Source organism: Corvus kubaryi, unplaced genomic scaffold (genome assembly GCF_017639235.1).
Source record: "Corvus kubaryi isolate FWS band 111438036 unplaced genomic scaffold, C.kubaryi_AGA036_p1.0 133, whole genome shotgun sequence".
Classification (NCBI taxonomy): domain Eukaryota; kingdom Metazoa; phylum Chordata; class Aves; order Passeriformes; family Corvidae; genus Corvus; species Corvus kubaryi.
In genome coordinates, this window is record NW_024580667.1 from 25,197,901 (window position 1) to 25,212,909 (window position 15,009).

General features: G+C 38.1%; 1 long non-coding RNA gene across 3 annotated transcripts in view; it reads right to left on the bottom strand.

Annotated features, from left to right (window-relative positions):
* LOC121670089 overlaps nt 1-15,009 on the bottom strand; it is a 173,920-nt gene that overhangs the window by 94,501 nt on the left and 64,410 nt on the right. The window lies entirely within an intron of this gene.

Genomic DNA, 15,009 nt, shown 5'->3' on the forward strand with positions numbered 1-15,009 from the left:
TACTGACGCCTCTCCCCACACATCATGAAGGTAACTCTGCAGAGCACCAATTCTCTCTGCCTATCTTATTTTAAAACAAGCTGCAAGCTCTGCTCAGGATACCACTCCGTGAAAAACTTATATTGTTCAACCAAAGTCTATAAAACAGTAGCAGAAAATTTCGATCTATTAATGGACTGTGCTTATTTCTCTATTCCTGTTCAGTACTTTTAGGTCAGGTTTGGGCTTTTTATTTTGGGAACATGACCTTTTTATGACAAACTGCAGAGCTTTGCAGCGTGGTATTATTTCTGGGAACTTTGGAGGAGGCTTCCCTGCTCCTTCTTTCCTATTTTTATTGCATTACTTGTAGTCTGAAATAGAGCTTTGTTTATAATTCTATCAAAGACATAAACAGTGAGCCAAGTATGAAGTCTTTGAGTACAATATATATCTCCAATCAATGGGACAATATCAAAAGTGTCTTACCCTGCCCTTCATAAAGCCTAAAGAGAAATTTCCATGAAAGAATCATGATCCAGTAAGCTCATATCCTACCTCACTATGAACAACTGTCTTACTTATCTTAAAGCAATACTAACACATTTCTTTCTTTGGGTTGTATAACCACTCCTTCTATCCCAAAGCACATATACAGTAACTGCAATGTATTCAGTACAGCTGTACCACCTTTAATTCTACACACAAGCACTTACATTCCCAGTATTTTCACAAGACAGTATTTAGCTATTCAAATTTTTATAAGGTTTTATTTCCTTGGTATCAACCTACTCAACATGGAGCTGCCTCATCTCAGGAAGATTTTAGCTGTGTTGTTAATAACCAAGAAGTCACTTAGCAAAACATTTGTGCTGCAGCAGATAATTTATAATCTATCAAATTTTATCTATCAAATGAAATTATTACCTTGTGTTAAGGAAAGTTAACTCACAGTTGTACATTCTGTGGCAGGCTGCCTCTCTGCATGTTGAAAGGTACAGGACGAATTAGCTCTCTGCTTACACTTTGGTGTATTTGTATGTGCTGTGGCCAAATAGGTTCTTTGCAATGTTATGAAACAAACTACTTTTGCTACTCCAGGCAACCATAAAATCCAAGATCTGAGATCACTGTTTGTCACTGAATGCCAGCACGGTGCTTAAGCTCTCTATGTAGGCAGGATTTATAGTTTTATATTATGGCTCTGAGCCTCCAAATCTACCTGGTCTCTCTTCTCTGTGTGTTTTCTGTCGAATAAGCCATGCTGTTTGGGTGCCTACTGTGGGGGTGGGGTGGATGAGCAGCACTGTTTGCTGCTCATCTCAGAAACTCTGCTGGAACAGGCTTTCTAATTAACATGTTCACAAAAGCTGGTTGCAGACATGTTGTCTAAGAATTATGGGTGGTTTATAGACAGTCATGAAAGAGAAAGCAGCTATTAAAAAGAATATTCACAAATATTCATGCATGTTTGGGTGCAAGCAAGTGGGTTTCTTAATTAATAAACCTTGCTTATTAGCACAAAGGTCATAATGAAAGAATTTGCTGCGAAACCACAACCTGAAACTTGGCCTTGGACTTGGTTTTCTTTGTGCCTTGCTCCCTCAGGACACGCTGGGCACCCAAACCTTACCACTCTCTCTGTCATGATTTCTCTTTATTTCTCTTATTTCTAAGTGAAATAATGAGCTAGCTTTATTATTGAGTCAGCAAAATTTGCACTTTCCCAGCTGGATCAACACCTGCCAGCAGGGTGAGGAATCTCAGGCAAACACTACTAGAGGTTAAAAGAAACACAGTTGTGATAGTGATGTCTGAAAAAAATCATGTACTTTAATTCAGTGGTAGTCTCCCCAGACAGAAAACTCCTCTTTTTCATCATATTGGGAAGCCATTGTAATACTTGGATGCTCAGATAAGAGGAACTAAAAAGGACAATAAATTATATAAATATTATTGTGATTATTTTGTAACTTGGTATGAAATTTGTCATTTCCAAAGGAGAAATAGCAGGCTTTTTACATCCAGTGCCATTTGTGCTCATTAAATAGGGCTCTCAGACCTTGAATAAGGAATGAAGGAGGACATAATAGGGAATGAAAATGTGTGATATAAACACATAATTCTGGAGAGTAAAGAACACGTTTCTTTATCACATGGTTGTGATGCTGACAAGCATGATACATGTATATGTATCAAATGTCTAAAGAAAGAGACCATAATGGTCCATATGATCAATAAAACTCTTCAGTATTGAAAACAGTCTTTGAGGTACTGTTAAAGCAGGTACGTGGAGATTATAACTGCAATGATCATTGCATTTATCCATTGCTCACTTTGGAGGTCATGCTGTAAGATATATTAGGTGGAGAACCAAGAAAAGCTGTTTTATTGGATGACCCAACTGAGGACATAATCTTTGGAGACAAACCATAGGTGATACCAGTCATAAAACAGAGGTGTTTAGGTCAGCCCTGTTTCTCATTTCAGACTGCCTTAAGGCTCAGCTTTTCCATGTTTCTTAACCTGTTTATGAGAACAAGCTTAATTTACAAACCGGAAGCATAAAATACATGGCCATTTTAAAACAGAATCTGAATATACTTAAAAACCTCTGTGTGGTGGAGGGAGGGCTTCATGAAGTCAGTGGGGTTAAAGCACCTAGCAGGCTCTTGAAGGAGAAGCAAATGGAGATAAGGCAGCAGGGAAGGATAAAATTAATAATTTATGTGGATGATGAGTGGATTGGATAAGCCTTGATACAATGCTGATACCCACTGGTCTAAGCCAATGATCTGCATGGGTCAAAGAAAAATGGTCTGCATGGCTGGTGAAGAGATTATTTTGATTCAGCTCTCACTGGGGTCTCATACACCTAAAGTCAGAATTTGCGGCATCAAAAACCTCAGCATTGACATGGCATTATCTCAGTGATTCTTACTTTTGGCACAAAGCCAAAAAAATCAAGCCTAAAGGAGCACAATGATTTCTGTATATATCTTGATTCTAGGAACTGGCTGGTCACTTTCTAGGCATTGAAGGAAAAGGTGTTGTGGATACTGCAGTTCATACAGGGTTTCCTTGGCAGTATGTGTTGTGCACTCATTGTGGAGTAATGCAGCTCGTCTTTTCAAATGGAGACTTTCAGATCACCACTGGTGTCTTGTGGAATTACAACAAGGAAAACCTCCGTTACTGGGGCTGATGTAGACATTGTGGCAAACCCTGTCAAAAGACGGCATGTAATGATATATGGGACCTTGGAAACCAGCACATTGAGTTAAAATCTCATGATTGCCACTCTAGTAACAAAAATCTCCTGTCTAAATCTGCCAAAGAAGGCTAGATGACAAGAGGAAATCTCCCAGCTGTCGCAAGACTGAGAGATGGTGTGATAGCCTGGTGTATGTTAGACATAAAGATACTGAGAGCCTGTGCAACTTTCCCTGCTCTCTCAAGGAGTATTTGGAGGCATTCAGTGTAAAACAAATCAAAATCAAACCTCAGATTGCTAACATAAGTAGTTATCTGAGCTCAAGAACTCTTGGTTCAAGTTTTTTAGACAATTTCTGAGCAGATAGGGTAATAGATCAGCTGAGCTGAATAAGATGAAACATTGGACTCTGATGGGCTTACTCAGGTAATAGAGCTGGTGGTAACTAGGTATTTGATGAACTCAGAAGAGATTTATTCAGTTTCAAAGTCAAACAAAACAATTTCAGATGCATGTTTTGAAACAAAGCATGATCAGATGATGCCAGTGTCCTACTGCTGGGGCAAGATTCTCTAGTCACCATGATCTAAGGTTTGGCTCAGGTGACTATATTGACTATTATCCTTTCTAGTCCCAGAACTTTATGCATGTCTGATACTAATCTCTTCTTTATATTGGCTAGAGCTTTTTAAGTTGCCATAGTCAGAAGAACTATGTCTTTTTTAGCAGTACTAGTGGTGAGACCCCAGCTCTCAACTGGTGTGGAAAGCTGTTTTGCTCCCAAATGGTGACTCTTCGAAATGGAAAAAATAAAGACCTCCCAAAACTATACACAGCACCCAAAGTGATTCTCATCAAAGTTATAGAAGCTATGTGAGGCACTTGTGGGAAGGATCAGAAAAAAAAAACCTCAAACCAAAGACCTTACTGAGATCCAGGGAAAAATATGGGAGGGAGGAATCTTAGTAATGCTCATATAAAGAAGGAAGGAAAACATGTCAAGAGGTTTGCAAAAGTTCTTCTTTTAGGAATTTAATGTTTATGTAGTTGAAATACTACTCTGAAACTTAATATTTTTTTAAGATTCGGATGTTTGGAAGCTTTTATATAGTTTACTTGACCATGTCCTTAAGACAGCTTGGGACATTTCTCCTGGAAAATAATCTAGGTGAAAGACATCTAATTCAGTGAGATGGTTATGAGGTAAAGTATAAAATTACTGGTGGGGAGGGGTTGAGGGCTTGTGTCAGTCATTTGAAGAAGAATGAAAACAGCCAGTGACAAAGCACTGGAAACAGTAATTTAAAGAGGGTTCAGAATATAATATTGGAATAGATGAGTGAACTAGAAAAGAAGGGGTGAGGTATAATTGCACAAATTGCAAAGTCATGTACTTGAGGACTAATAACAAGAATCTCTGTTATAGGCTGACAATTCATCATTTTGAAATGACAGGAGATGGAAATACATGGGATATATCAGTGGATCACAGAAAACCTATGAACTTCAGATTTACTAGGCTGTGAAAAGTACCAACCAAATCCCCAAATATATCACGTGGGGTATTTTCAGGAGGCATTGAGAAGTTTTAGTGCTTCTGTACATTTGGGACTTCATCTAAAATTTGCATACAGTTTGATTCAGAGGATATTCAGAGGAACAGAAACCATACTTTTGACAGAAGACCTGCAGTGGCTCGGTCTTATAAGGTGAAGGCTACTGGAGAGTGTTTTTGTTTTGTAAATAAAGTTCAATATATGTTTAAAACCATAAATGAAAAATCCTGCTTAAGCAACAAGGAAGAGAACATTATATGCACAAGAAGAAAATTGTATGAGATGGTCATGAATACATGGTTTTAATAGGCTTCAAAAGAAGGTTGTTTCTAACAGCCATGAGGAGACAAAAGTGTAGGAAGATTCTTAGAGGCCTATGATTGTCTAGGATGGATGTATGTTTCTCATTCAAAGGTAGCTGGGGTACCTCTGTGTGCACTGCATTTTGCCATGAACTTCATTACATATTTTGAAAATTAGAAGGGTCATTTAAAAAAGACATGGAAACGAAAAGCACTTTCGAAAAAAACATATATATTTAATTTTAATGAATGTCATATGTTAAATCAATTTTCAAAACTGGTCTATGTTTTTCATAATAAATAGTTCAAACCTGCATTTCAAATGTAAAGTTAATGCTAGCTAGGTAGGAACAAACAGGTGTTGAGCTACAGTCAGTACCTTTAGAAGACAAAGGAAACACTTAAAATATATCACCAGCATTTTAATCTAGTGTGGTAATTTTTAATATGGTTTATCTGTGTGTGGAAATTGAAACTGGCCAATATGCACAGAAAATCCTAGGTAGACAAATGTTTCTGGTGTACATTTAGAAACATATATGCTTGAATACTTATGAAAAATCTTGGGAATAGAAAAAACCCTCTAGGTCTGTATACACCTACATATTTAAAGTGTGATTCCTTGACACAGGATATGGTGTTTCCTTTCAGCTCTACCACATAAGCAAAACAATGAATACTAATAATGAAATAAACAGTGGATACAGTATAAAGTAGACTTTTCTTTTTGGGACCCTCATTTATACTAGATAATTTGCAATTAATACTTCATGAAAATTGCCTGTTTTGTATGCATGAGCAGACAAAAAGCTTCCTAAGAGCATCATTGTTTCCTTAACGAAAGATACAATGCCAGTGACATTATCAGTATTATACACTTGAACCACAGTTGGTGGAGACGACATCTTCTATAGTGTGCTGTCATGCATTTAGGACTAAATCTTATTGCAGCAAGTGGGTGTTTTGCCACTGTATTCAAAAGGATACAGATTTGGCCCTCATTACTTGCCTCCATTTCTCCATCTAATTAAAGCATTTGAATGCTGACAGGTCACTGGAATGAATGCCCAATTAATTACTGATTTGTTCATCATAGTCACATCCTGGATGCTATGAGTTTGTACTATAGATTCAAAATGATTCCTCCTTGGATTTGAGCTGTACTCTAAACAATCAGACATTTTTGCATGGCACAAAGAAAAGCCCGAAACCATGAATTTAAAAAAGTATGTTAAATTTGTACATTAAAAATGTATTGGGAATATCAGAAGATCTTTTCCTGTTACATATGCCACATACATATAAGTGTTAAATATAAGGTGCATATTGTACAGTAAGTTGACTTTTCTGCCAGTTAAATTAACAAATATGCAAATTATAAAGAATGTCAGAGCACTAAAGAAACATCTGCTAACCAAAGTAAAAAGTAATGATAATGATGGTAAATAAGGAAAGACAAAAGTAAGTATTGTTTGAGATGAATTTTCACCCAGCTGCGCGTTATTATAAAGGAGTTATGAAAGAAGACTATCCTTTTAGCTGACGATCTCAAACAGGTTCAGAAAGCAATCTTTAGGTGTTGAAAGTCATTCTTGTGACAATTGCTTTCTTCATTTGCATTATTTGGAAGCTCTTTATGAATGCACCTTCTCATCAGGAAAACGGGGTGCTGGAAGGAAATCTGATTTTGTGGAGTAGTTCAGCATTTTCAAATACGGCTTTGTTTTTATCAGGAGCAACTTCCAGAACATAAACCAAGGATATGCTTCGCAAGGCAACTCTTACCCTAAGGCTGTCCTCTTAGGGGTCTCCCTAACAATGAGAACAGGAAAGCTCTGAGGGCCCGGAAGCAATCTGAAGAGCTGCTCAGTATCACAGACTCTGTGAGCAGCCAACATTTCCCATCACATGTCTTCCAAGAAACTGGGCAGATGACCTTGCAGATGAGAGGGGAGACAGCAAAGCAAAGGTCCCTTGGAATTGTTTCAGCTACCTCAAATCTTTGAGTTTCACTGATTCAGATGAAATTCAGTGTACACAACCGAGGTTAGCAGAAACAACACTTCAGCTGGCATCATAACAGGCACAACTTATAAGCATTTAGAAGTTTGGGTTGCAGATTTATTTGTATGGTGAAGCAATGTCAAGATGCCTTTAAATATTTATATGTGTACTGATTGCATTATTCCTGTTACACAATGTCAAGACCTTGACTACTGTGAGCAGTATGTGAGTGAATGCAACACTGAATTTGGTGTTTGTTCTACAGAACGGTGGTCAACAATCACCACTTAGAAGCAGAAACTGAATAAGCTACATGGCTAAATGATTGGAACATTCCAACTTTTACATTTTAGCATTAACTTCAGCATTAATAGCAAAACATTCTTTGTGTGTTCTTAGCTTTTTTCACATCCTATAACAAGCTAACTGCCAGTAATAGTATATTATCTATGGATGTGCACATTATCACCTTCTCATCTGCCCCCTCATATCCTTCCTTTCCTAGAAAGTTTAATTATCATTTAGCAAAACCTTACTAAGGAATAAAAGCTATCTAAACTTCCTCTCTGGCAGCCTAGGAGGTCTTTCCCTGCATATAAAAGTATAATAACCATTTAGTACCATTCACAATACATTCCCTATTCTTCCACTCTCCACAATATCCAAGTGGTTGAAGATTTTCTTGTTATCACACGATCACAGAATGGCTGAGGTTGGAAAAAAATGAGATTAGCTCTGTTGGTCAGAGCATGGTTATAATCAAGGTTGTGTGTTTGAGCTCCATATGGGCCATTCACTTGAGAGTTGGACTCAATGATCCCTGTAAATCTCTTCCAACTCAGAATATTCTGTGATTCTGTCTTCTGGGGGTCATCTCATCTTACCATTCCTGCTCAGGCAGGGTTGCCTACTTCAAGGTTTGAGCCTTCTCAGCAGCCTGTTTCAGTCCTCAGTTACTCTCATAGTAAACAAGTATTTCTTGATGTTCAGACAGGGCCTTTTCTGTTTCAGTTTGTGCCGGTTGCCTCTTGTCCTGTCACTGGGTACCAATTAAAAAGCTTGACTGCATCTTCCTCACACCCTCCCTTAAAGTATTTACATACATGGATGAGATCCCACCCAAGCCTTCTCTTCTCCAGGTTGAACAGTCCCATCTCTCGTCTTCTCCTTATACGAAAAGTGCTTCATCTCAGCACTCTGGATGTGGTCTCACCAGTGCTGATCACGTCCCCTGACCTGCTGTACCTTATGCACCTTGAGATATCATACACTTCATGACCCTGGTAGGCATCAACTACGCGAGCTTTGGCTTTCCTAACGTTATCCCTGCACACTCAAAGTTTATAAATTTCTCCTTTGTGTCCTATCCCTCCTTCCACCTCTAATATTCTGCCTTTTTTTTACACTGAAACTCAGTCACACGCTCCCTGTTTAGCAAGTCTAGTCTCCTGATATCCTCACTTATTTTCCTGAGTAACATGATGATCCACAACTGTGATTGAAGGAGGCTGTATTCAAAGGCTTGTCAACTTTCCAGTGCTTTTTCACCCTTCAGAGGTGCCACCCATGTGATCCCATGTAGCATTTTCCTGAATGAGGTGCATTCTGCTTTTCTGAGGAGCAGAGTCTATGTTCTGCTGCTCTGCTACCTTAGGATGTTGTGCTCTACAATTTCACGGTCACTACAGTCAAAGCTGCTGTTGATCACCATGTCCCCAAGAAGTCCTTGGATGTGAAGAGTAGATCTAGCTGAAGTTTAAAAGACCCAGTCATGACCTGTGACTGGCATTAATACTTGTGACATTATATGTTAAAATCTTACATGGATAACAACAAACGAGTATTCCCAAAATTCCTGAGACAGGCCCAGTCTACTCACTGGAAGAAGAGTAGGGGCAGGCATGAAAATACCCTAATGCTAATATCACTGGAAATTCATCCCTGCCTTTACTCTCTTTCTTATTAAAAACACAAAGGAAAAATGTGAAATGAAAGAATTAAATGATAATTTGCTTGATTCTTAAGATTATTTTGTTTCCCATAAACAGTTTATTTCTTGCATGTATAGACTTAGGAAAAAAGTCTGGGGAAGTTTAGGAAAAATTTTCATCCACTGACATTCTAGTTGAAGTTAGAGTAAATCAGTATTATTTTGTGACCATTTTTTTCCTGACTAATTTCCTCCCTTCTCAGCAGGTGAAATCTACTGCGAGTTAGAGACTTACAGTCAGTTCAGCATCCATTCTGATGCAAACCAAAAAAGGCAAGTGTCTTGCTGGCTGGGGACAATGAAGTCATTAATCAAAATCACTCTCCATCTCCACTGATGATGAAAGAAAAAAGTCTGACTACTATCAGGGTGCAAACTAGAATCACTGGGCTATGACTTCAGAAAAGGAGGCAATTCGGAACAAGTTCTGGGGAAAATGATAGGAGTGGATGCACATATCTGAACGTCAGGATCCTTGAGCTGACCTTTGGGTTTCATGGTAATTTAAAGTAGTTTCAAGGCTACCTTGAGGTATTGCTGATTCCTGAGAGCTACAAGAAGTCCTTCTGGCAATGGTAGGCTATATCTGGGGCACAGAAACTTGCAGTAAGTTCCTCTCCAGTAGTCATACCACCCCAACATCTTTGAAGTGGAACTTGCAGCGAGGGAAAGGGAAAAAGCCATTACTACAGGATTTCTGTACATCAGAGAAATCCTCAAAGAGATGCCTAAGCTGACTTTAAGGCTGCTTTGTGCTGCTACTATTGCACAGAACAGGATGAATTCCCCCATGAATCTGTCTTATAAATATTCTGAGAAGATAATCTTGAATTCTTCAAAGTGTTTTAATGTGGAAATACTTTAAAAGGCATGTGAAATTCTACACACATGTTATTGGTCTAGTCCTATCAGTCTGGGATTGGTCAACGGGAACTTACAGCTGAATACCTTGGAAAATGCCAGTGAGACCGAGAGCTAGTGATCAACACTAGGAACTGAGACTTTCCAGAGAATACCCCTATCTGCAGCAGGAATCATCTGCACACAAGTTGCATAGGGAAGAAAGAACACTAATAAAGAGGTTTAGATGCACTACCCTTTCTTCTGTAGCTACCCCTCTGACTTATACCGATCTCCTTAATGGTTTTTGTGTAAGTCAAAACACCAATTTGTCTAGGTGAGGTTTTTTGTTATGTTTTGTATCTGTTGACCTGCTGTAAATAGGACACAGAGTAATATGAGAATTACCGGACAGTCTCACCAACTTCTGCAGAACTTAACTTTCCTTTGATTAAACAAACAAAAAAACAGCTCCTTTCTAATCTTCAGAAAACAAAGTCTTAACCCCCTGCCCCAGACTGGCAGACTGCTGAAAAGTTATTTCTCCGCTGTGTTAGCCCTGAAGAATGATGACAGTTTTAACACCAAAGCCATGAATTATTTCAGGGCTAGTTCCTTTAATAGGGGCTTGGGTAGTGGGTGAAATGATCAAAATATATGAACTCTTTTACAGTATTGCTGGAAGAAGGCCCTATCTATACTTTTCAGACTATATTCTGATTCATGTATAAATGGTTAATTCATAAAGTGATATATGTCTTATCAAACAACAAAATAACATGCTCAGTTTGACAAGGGCAAAGGAAAAAAATGACAAATATGTACATGAAACCAGGAGTATTCTCCAAAAGGGCAGTAAATTCTCAATGGATTACTCCTTAGCAGAGCTATACCAAAACAAAAACAATGCATCAAATCCAGTCTTGGGGATGAGTCCTGAAATGCACTGATCTCACTGAAGCCACTGGGATATGCAAGGGCCTACCATCTCTTAAGATCTGGCCTTGAATTTCAAATAGAATCTTTCATTTTACTTGCAAGCACTAATGCCAAAAAACAAGCAAAAAGAAAATGATGTTTCTGTCTCTCAGGTTTTTCTTAAAGAGATTACCTCAGGCTTGACACTTTTATCCTTAGGATAGGATACCAGTGACCATAAGAAAAGTTAAATCTGAACCAAAATACTCAAGAAATTGAAAATACAAATTATAAACACAATAGTTGAAGCAATTGCTGATGACACCACTAAAAATAGGCATGTGGAACAATCGTTAATGTGGCTAAATGATCAGGTCTCCTCTATCCTCTAGGTCAGAAATTTAATCTACACTTTAAGGAGCACACTAAAGGATTTAAGTAACTGAAAATGCATGTTTCTTTAAACTGGACCTCTCTTAATCTGCAGCTTTTGAATTTTTTACTCACTGATGATTTCATAGAAACATAGAATGGCCTGGGTTGGAAGGGACTTTAAAGATTATCTAGTTCCAATTCCATACCTGGATGCCGCATTCCTGGACATGTTTCGGGTTGGATGGAGCTCTTAGAAACTTGGTCTAGTGAAAGGGGTCCCTGCCAATGGCAGGGGGTTGGAACTAGATATTTCTAAGGTCCCTTCCAACCCAGGCCATTTTGTCATTCTATGATTTTATATTGCTCTCATGTTTCCACATGGCTAGGCTGTCACAACCTTTGAAAGATATCAAGTGATATTAAGACAGATGAATTTTGTCTGGATACAGTAGAGACATGCTAATATTTTAAAAAATTAATGCAGACATGTAAATAGTAATAGAAATATATTTTGACAGCTTTTAAATCTATATTTTGAACATAAGTTGCCCTGAAACTTTCTGGCCATGCTGCTAATGATCCTTTGACAACAAAGTTAATTTAGTCATACCTTTGCTTCCTAGCCATTTTTTGATCCACTAACAGGCTTATCTCTCATTACCTGGTTACTAAGTTTATTTAATACCTTTTTATGTAGTGACTTTACCAAAACCCATCTAAAAGGCTGTATACATTTCATCCAAAAAACCCCCTCTACACCAAATATTTAATTAACTACTATAAATAAATTCTTTGTTTTAGAGGGACAGGTCAGCACTAATTCACTACTTTAATTGGAAAAAAACTACACTAAACAAAGATTGAAATCACGGGCTTGTCATATATCAAGCTTATAAAATCTTTCTCTCTTATGAAGTTTTCCTTTTCTAAGTTCAGTGAGGGCATCCTAGCCATCATTGCTTGCATCACCAGACACAAGAAGAGCAAGTCTTTCTTGTACCAGCTTGATGAAAGCTGTGCTACACTTTGTGACTTCTGCTCCAAAGCTGTGGGCAGCATCATATGACAAGACAACGCTGGTACATTTATACCAGGCTTCAGAGCTGAACGCTCATAAATTCACATGCCAGTAAATAGGCAACAATAAATCTGACCTTTCTGAGCCAGGGGGCTATAAAATTTTTAAAAAGACAATAGGAGGCTTCACTGCAACTGATTGCAACAACACAGAGATTATCTTGGGTTTCTTCTGTCTGTAAGTGCAAGAAATACTGAGTTGTTAGCTCATTTAAGGAGATCTGAATGTAAGTCAATTGGTGTGTGATATATGAGATGAGTGAATGGGAAGAACTGAGGGTCAAGCATAGATAGGTGATATTTTTGTTCTCAATTTCTGTGTATAATTTTGGGACCAAAGTAGAAAGATAATACAAGCATACCACCTATTCCCTTTACTATTTTCCTTCTGACCTCTTTTTATACAATTCATATAAAAACATAGCAGTATAGTTAAAAACAAGTTTCTAAGCCACAGAAAAATTCAAAGAGAGATGTAATTACTTGCATCACAATAAATAATCCACAACACAAACAACAATAACAAAACCAAAACACACACACACACCTGCCTCTGCACAGTACTCATCAGGTACAGGCTTGTTAAGATGTAGGCTATTAATTCAAGCATTTCATGGGACAAAATTCAAAGATTTGCCACTGCTGTTAATCTGTCCCAGTCTGTCTTCCCAGATGTGCCTTACTATGTCACAGGATTTCTCCAGGGTGAAGTGCATGTCTGGGGCTGGTGGCCAAGCTGGTCATGCCAGAGGCAGTCACCCTGCTGGGATGCCTTTGTCCTTCACACTGTGCGCACCACTGAAGTCTCACTTCTGTAACAAATGTAAGCTGAGTTCTCCTGTCTAAACCTCAGGGTCATTAGCAGGTACAGGATGACTGGCATGTGATATTTAGCTCTTTTTTCTGTCCACCCAGCCAGTTCTAGGTTTGTTCTTGTGACTAGGTAGGGAATAGGCAGTGAAGTGTATCAATACTGGTCTCAAAGGAAGTGGGAAGGAGTGTGATAATTTCCTAGCACCCAATTGCCAGAAGCAGGGTAACATTAACATGCCTACCTCATGAGCCTGTTGCAGATTTGCAAGTCATTTAACTGCTCCATGAAGCAGATTTTATGAGCCCCATGTGCTCTCTCAGCAGAAGTGAGCAAGGTGGTGTCAGCAGTTGACAAGGCCCAAAGGATGACAAACAACTTTCTCTCTACCTCTGTATGGGTGTTTCTTACCTCTTGCTGTCCCTGTGCCTGGGAAAATGGGGAGAAAATGTACATGTCCCAAAGCAGAGCAATCCCAAAATAGTTCTGCAGCCTATATCACTAAAGAGGAGGGAGTAACTCATGAGAATTACACTTTATAAACCAACCACCCCCACACTGTCTATCTTGAAGGATTGTATACATTGTGCATCAATACACAATGGTGAATCACAAGTGGCTGAGGAAGGATAAGATTTTGGAGCCTAGAACAAGCCAGTGGGAACCTGTTTATGCTAGTGGAAATCTTCTGTGTACTTTAAAAACAAGCCTTCAACAAAATCTATTGCAGTGGCTGAAAAAGAAAACAAGAACAAGAACTAAAAAGGAGATAAAGCTATTAAAATTGTGGCTGACTCATGACTTCACTCTTTTGCTATCTTACCCCTGAACTTTGTAGGTAATTCCTACTGTGATTGTCATCCTGCTTAAACAAATATATTTAAATATAAAATACATATACATAGGACAAATTACAATTATCAAGACCTAGGAATAGAATATAATCGATTGACATTTTCTAGGGTGGGTTGGCAGACTCCTAATGTTAATTCTAAGTGTTGATTTATGATGCTAGAATTTAATCTTATTGTGAGATAGGATTGCAGTCACTAGAGATGAAGAAAACTTATTCATTTATTTCACTGACAGATAAAGTTCAGCAGCTAAGGACAGCAAGAAAAATATATGCTGAAACTTTTCAGGTTTTCCAGCTTATACTCCTTTTTATTTTGCATTACATCCTGTTGTATTTTCTGTTTTCATCTGATAGCTTTCTGTCAATATTCTTTCTCTTTTTTTTTGGTTACTAAAATTGACATGACAGAGAGAATGGGAAATGGGAGATATTTCAAAATATAATCCTCATGATGTATGCATTAAAAAAAAGAGGCATCATTCCATATAGTCCTTTTTGATAGACACAATTAAGGATGATGAAGAAGAAAGATAACTGCCATGGGAGAGCAAAAGCATGAACACACACCTCAGATATTTTAGGCCCTGCTTGAGTACCTCACCAGTAGATCGGCTGGACAGAAAATCCATCTCATTGCTTTGTCTCTTGCCCATCTGTAGAGTTCCTCTAGAGGCAGAGCTGCTATCTACCACTCCCTTAAGGACAGACATGATCAATGCTTTGTCCTCTAGTGGTTTCTTACACAGCAGAAGAACTGATGTGGCTGGCATTGCTTAAACTATAACTTCCTGACTTTCAGAGTTTTAATAAAAATAAGAGATGCCTTTTTCCTCTGTAGAAATGCATTTGATTTATTATGTTCTACGGACATTTATTTCAACACAAAGAGAATGAGTGGATTAGTTTATGTAGTTTAATATAATTAATAAAAGATACTATAATAACTAAGGCAAACAAGATTTTAGTCAGTGAACTGAAATGCAGAAAAATTCTTGAAAAGTCAAAGTATACAGATCATGTGTATCAAACCTATTTTAGAACACTTGCTCTGTCCAAATGTTCAGAATGCTGACTAGAAAGTAGTTTA